The sequence below is a fragment of the Pseudophryne corroboree genome, unplaced genomic scaffold (assembly GCF_028390025.1).
Source record: "Pseudophryne corroboree isolate aPseCor3 unplaced genomic scaffold, aPseCor3.hap2 scaffold_129, whole genome shotgun sequence".
Lineage (NCBI taxonomy): Eukaryota > Metazoa > Chordata > Amphibia > Anura > Myobatrachidae > Pseudophryne > Pseudophryne corroboree.
The window spans coordinates 137854-144206 of record NW_026967915.1 but is presented as its reverse complement, the minus strand read 5'-3'; the positions used below and the strand labels follow the sequence as shown (position 1 = coordinate 144206).

General features: G+C 34.8%; 2 non-coding genes across 2 annotated transcripts; both read left to right on the top strand.

Annotated features, from left to right (window-relative positions):
• The first annotated feature begins 2536 nt into the window (after positions 1-2536).
• On the top strand, positions 2537-2609 carry TRNAR-CCU (transfer RNA arginine (anticodon CCU)). The gene has a single exon. It is a non-coding gene; the product is annotated as a tRNA-Arg (tRNA).
• A 2749-nt stretch (positions 2610-5358) lies between these two features.
• Positions 5359-5431, top strand: TRNAR-CCU (transfer RNA arginine (anticodon CCU)). Its single transcript has one exon. It is a non-coding gene; the product is annotated as a tRNA-Arg (tRNA).
• The last annotated feature ends 922 nt before the right edge of the window (positions 5432-6353 follow it).

Sequence of the window (6353 nt, the reverse complement as noted above, 5' to 3'; positions counted from 1 at the left end):
AATTCTTATGACTGTACTGATTGTATTGAATCAAATCCACATCTAGCATAACCATTTTATACTGCTAAGTGCTCCAGTGGTGCAATTGGTCAGCGCGTGGTACTTATAAGACAGTATCTGTTGAGCAATGTCAAGGTTGTGAATTCAAGCCTCACCTGGAGCAGCTTTGTTTACAGTTTTTGTCCTTTTTCTTATGTCATTAGTCATTGATTATAATATTCTACCTTAATATTTAATATGATATTACAAAGGATGGAAGAAAGAAAGAAAGAAAGAAAGAAAGAAAGAAAGAAAGAAAGAAAGAAAGAAAGAAAGAAAGAAAGAGAAAACACAAACATGATTGTGAATTTAAGTTGTCAGCACACATCTGCTTTGGTTCAAATGCACTGCATATCTTCCTTCAGTCAGCCAACAAAACATCAATTGAAAAGATTAACACACTGTTGGTAAAGCAGTTGCATCAAATAGATTTTTTGCAATATAGCATGATAATCCATACTGACAGCTCTGGATAGTACCAGCACATTTCTTGCTGGACTTGGTAATGCAAAGAACACAGTAAACAGCTTCACTTTTTCTCAAAAATAAATAATTGACTATTAAAAACCTATCAGTCTTGAATGAGAAAGTCAGTAAGCACCAGTGGCCAAATGGATACGGCACTGGCCTCCTAAGACAGGGATTGTGGGTTCAAGACCCATCTGGGGTGGAACTCATTAAAGCAGCTGTGTCATCACTAGAGTTGATATTTTATCCTTGCTTCAACTTTACAACAGTCGTGTAGCGTTTAGATTGCAAAAACATGACCATAGAAGCTAAAAATGACATTTATTATAACATTTTTGTGTTTTTTTTTTACTTTTCTATCACTGTGGACAGCTTATTCATGTGCCATCTGGCATGCATGTTCCTTTGTTGCTCATCATTCATCACTAAAAATGATTTTCTTTTTAAATTCTTATGACTGTACTGATTGTATGGAATCAAATCCACATCTAGCATAACCGTTTCATGCTGCAAAGTGCTTCAGTGGTGCAATTGGTCAGAGTGTGGTACATAAAAGACAGTATCTGTTGAGCAATGTCAAGGTTGTGAATTCAAGCCTCACCTGGAGCAGCTTTGTTTACAGTTTTTGTCCTTTTTCTTATGTCATTAGTCATTGATTATAATATTCTACCTTAATATTTAATATGATATTACAAAGGATGGAAGAAAGAAAGAAAGAAAGAAAGAAAGAAAGAAAGAAAGAAAGAAAGAAAGAAAGAAAGAAAGAAAGAGAAAACACAAACATGATTGTGAATTTAAGTTGTCAGCACACATCTGCTTTGGTTCAAATGCACTGCATATCTTCCTTCAGTCAGCCAACAAAACATCAATTGAAAAGATTAACACACTGTTGGTAAAGCAATTGCATCAAATATATTTTTTGCAATATAGCATGATAATCCATACTGACAGCTCTGGATAGTACCAGCACATTTCTTGCTGGACTTGGTAATGCAAAGAACACAGTAAACAGCTTCACTTTTTCTCAAAAATAAATAATTGACTATTAAAAACCTATCAGTCTTGAATGAGAAAGTCAGTAAGCACCAGTGGCCTAATGGATACGGCACTGGCCTCCTAATACAGGGATTGTGGGTTCAAGACCCATTTGGGGGTGGAACTCATTAAAGCAGCTGTGTCATTTCTAGAGTTGATATTTTATCTTTGCTTCAACTTTACAACAGTCGTGTAGTGTTTAGATTGCAAAAACATGACCATAGTAGCTAAAAATGACATTTATTATAACATTGTTGTGGTTTTTTTTTTACTTTTCTATCACTGTGGACAGCTTATTCAAGTGCCTTCTGGCATGCATGTTCCTTTGTTGCTCATCATTCACCACCAAAAATGATTTTCTTTTTAAATTCTTATGACTGTACTGATTATATTGAATAAAATCCACATCTAGCATAATTGTTTCATGCTGCGAAGTGCTCCAGTGGTGCAATTGGTCAGAGTGTGGTACTTATAAGACATTATCTGTTGAGCAATGTCAAGGTTGTGAATTCAAGCCTCACCTGGAGTAGCTTTGTTTACAGTTTTTTTCCTTTTTCTTATGTCATTAGTCATTGATTATAATCTTCTACCTTAATATTTAATATGATATTACAAAGGATGAAAGAAAGAAAGAAAGAAAGAAAGAAAGAAAGAAAGAAAGAAAGAAAGAAAGAAAGAAAGAAAAAACACCAACATGATTATGAATGTAAGTTGTCAGCACACATCTGCTTTGGTTCAAATGCACTGCATATCTTCCTTCAGTCAGCCAACAAAACAGCAATTGAAAAGATTAACACACTGTTGGTAAAGCAGTTGCATCAAATAGATTTTTTGCAATATAGCATGATAATCCATACTGACAGCTCTGGATAGTACCAGCACATTTCTTGCTGGACTTGGTAATGCAAAGAACACAGTAAACAGCTTCACTTTTTCTCAAAAATAAAGAATTGACTATTAAAAACCCATCAGTCTTCAATGAGAACCTCAGTAAGCACCAGTGGCTTAATGGATAAAGCACTGGCCTCCTAAGCCAGAGGTTAAGGGTTCAAGTCCCATCTGGGGTGGAAGTCATTAAAGCAGCTGTCTCATCGCTACAGTTTATATTTTATCCTTGCTTTAACTGTACAACCATCTTGTAGTGTTTAGATTGCAAAAAAATGACATTTATTACAACATTGTTGTGATCTTTTTTTTTACTTTTCTATCACTGTGGAAAGCTTATTCAAGTGCCATCTGGCATGCATGATCTTTTGTTGCTCATCATTCATCACCAAAAATGATTTTCTTTTTAAATTCTTATGACTGTACTGATTGTATTGAATCAAATCCACATCTAGCATAACCATTTTATACTGCTAAGTGCTCCAGTGGTGCAATTGGTCAGCGCGTGGTACTTATAAGACAGTATCTGTTGAGCAATGTCAAGCTTGTAAATTCAAGCCTCACCTGGAGCAGCTTTGTTTACAGTTTTTGTCCTTTTTCTTATGTCATTAGTCATTGATTATAATATTCTACCTTAATATTTAATATGATATTACAAAGGATGGAAGAAAGAAAGAAAGAAAGAAAGAAAGAAAGAAAGAAAGAAAGAAAGAAAGAAAGAGAAAACACAAACATGATTGTGAATTTAAGTTGTCAGCACACATCTGCTTTGGTTCAAATGCACTGCATATCTTCCTTCAGTCAGCCAACAAAACATCAATTGAAAAGATTAACACACTGTTGGTAAAGCAGTTGCATCAAATAGATTTTTTGCAATATAGCATGATAATCCATACTGACAGCTCTGGATAGTACCAGCACATTTCTTGCTGGACTTGGTAATGCAAATAACACAGTAAACAGCTTCACTTTTTCTCAAAAATAAATAATTGACTATTAAAAACCTATCAGTCTTGAATGAGAAAGTCAGTAAGCACCAGTGGCCAAATGGATACGGCACTGGCCTCCTAAGACAGGGATTGTGGGTTCAAGACCCATCTGGGGTGGAACTCATTAAAGCAGCTGTGTCATCACTAGAGTTGATATTTTATCCTTGCTTCAACTTTACAACAGTCGTGTAGTGTTTAGATTGCAAAAACATGACCATAGAAGCTAAAAATGACATTTATTATAACATTTTTGTGTTTTTTTTTTACTTTTCTATCACTGTGGACAGCTTATTCAAGTGCCATCTGGCATGCATGTTCCTTTGTTGCTCATCATTCATCACCAAAAATGATTTTCTTTTTAAATTCTTATGACTGTACTGATTGTATTGAATCAAATCCACATCTAGCATAAGCGTTTCATGCTGCAAAGTGCTCCAGTGGTGCAATTGGTCAGAGTGTGGTACTTATAAGACATTATCTGTTGAGCAATGTCAAGGTTGTAAATTCAAGCCTCACCTGGAGCAGCTTTGTTTACAGTTTTTGTCCTTTTTCTTATGTCATTAGTCATTGATTATAATCTTCTACCTTAATATTTAATATGATATTACAAAGGATGGAAGAAAGAAAGAAAGAAAGAAAGAAAGAAAGAAAGAAAGAAAGAAAGAAAGAAAGAAAGAAAGAAAGAACACAAACATGATTGTGAATTTAAGTTGTCAGCACACATCTGCTTTGGATCAAATGCACTGCATATCTTCCTTCAGTCAGCCAACAAAACAACAATGGAAAAGATTAACATACTGTTGGTAAAGCAGTTGCATCAAATAGATTTTTTGCAATATAGCATGATGATCCATACTGACAGCTCTGGATAGTACCAGCACATTTCTTGCTGGACTTGGTAATGCAAAGAACACAGTAAACAGCTTCACTTTTTCTCAAAAATAAATAATTGACTATTAAAAACCTATCAGTCTTGAATGAGAAAGTCAGTAAGCCCCAGTGGCCAAATAGATAAAGCACTGGCCTCCTAAGTCAGGGATTGTGGGTTTAAGTCCCATCTTTGGGTGTAACTCATTAAAGCAGCTGTGTCGTCACTAGAGTTGATATTTTATCCTTGCTTCAACTGTACAACAGTCTTATAGTGTTTAGATTGCAAAAACATGACCATAGAAGCTAAAAATGACATTTATTATAACATTGTTGTGGTTTTTTTTTACTTTTCTATCACTGTGGACAGCTTATTCAAGTGCCATCTGGCATGCATGTTCCTTTGTTGCTCATCATTCACCACCAAAAATGATTTTCTTTTTAAATTCTTATGATTGTACTGATTGTATTGAATAAAATCCACATCTAGCATAAGCGTTTCATGCTGCTAAGTGCTCCAGTGGTGCAATTGGTCAGAGTGTGGTACTTATAAGACATTATCTGTTGAGCAATGTCAAGGTTGTAAATTCAAGCCTCACCTGGAGCAGCTTTGTTTACGGTTTTGTCCTTTTTCTTATGTCATTAGTCATTGATTATAATCTTCTACCTTAATATTTAATATGATATTACAAAGGATGGAAGAAAGAAAGAAAGAAAGAAAGAAAGAAAGAAAGAAAGAAAGAAAGAAAGAAAGAAAGAAAGAAAAAATACAAACATGATTATGAATGTAAGTTGTCAGCACACATCTGCTTTGGTTCAAATGCACTGCATATCTTCCTTCAGTCAGCCAACAAAACAGCAATTGAAAAGATTAACACACTGTTGGTAAAGCAGTTGCATCAAATAGATTTTTAGCAATATAGCATGATAATCCATACTGACAGCTCTGGATAGTACCAGCACATTTCTTGCTGGACTTGGTAATGCAAAGAACACAGTAAACAGCTTCACTTTTTCTCAAAAATAAATAATTGACTATTAAAAACCTATCAGTCTTGAATGGGAAAGTCAGTAAGCCCCAGTGGCCAAATGGATAAAGCACTGGCCTCCTAAGCCAGGGATTGTGGGTTCAAGTCCCATCTGGGGTGTAACTCATTAAAGCAGCTGTGTCATCACTAGAGTCGATATTTTATCCTTGCTTCAACTTTACAACAGTCTTGTAGTGTTTAGATTGCAAAAACATGACCATAGAAGCTAAAAATGACATTTATTATAACATTGTTGTGTGTTTTTTTTACTTTTCTATCACTGTGGACAGCTTATTCAAGTGCCATCTGGCATGCATGTTCCTTTGTTGCTCATCATTCATTACCAAAAATGATTTTCTTTTTAAATTCTTATGACTGTACTGATTGTATTGAATCAAATCCACATCTAGCATAAGCGTTTCATGCTGCAAAGTGCTCCAGTGGTGTAATTGGTCAGAGTGTGGTACTTATAAGACATTATCTGTTGAGCAATGTCAAGGTTGTAAATTCAAGCCTCACCTGGAGCAGCTTTGTTTACAGTTTTTGTCCTTTTTCTTATGTCATTAGTCATTGATTATAATCTTCTACCTTAATATTTAATTTGATATTACAAAGGATGGAAGAAAGAAAGAAAGAAAGAAAGAAAGAAAGAAAGAAAGAAAGAAAGAAAGAAAGAAAGAAAGAAAGAAAGAAAGAAAGAAAGAAAGAAAGAAAAAACACAAACATGATTATGAATGTAAGTTGTCAGCACACATCTGCTTTGGTTCAAATGCACTGCATATCTTCCTTCAGTCAGCCAACAAAACAGCAATTGAAAAGATTAACACACTGTTGGTAAAGCAGTTGCATCAAATAGATTTTTTGCAATATAGCATGATAATCCATACTGACAGCTCTGGATAGTACCAGCACATTTCTTGCTGAACTTGGTAATGCAAAGAACACAGTAAACAGCTTCAATTTTCTCAAAAATAAATAATTGACTATTAAAAACCTATCAGTCTTGAATGAGAAAGTCAGTAAGCACCAGTGGCCTAATGGA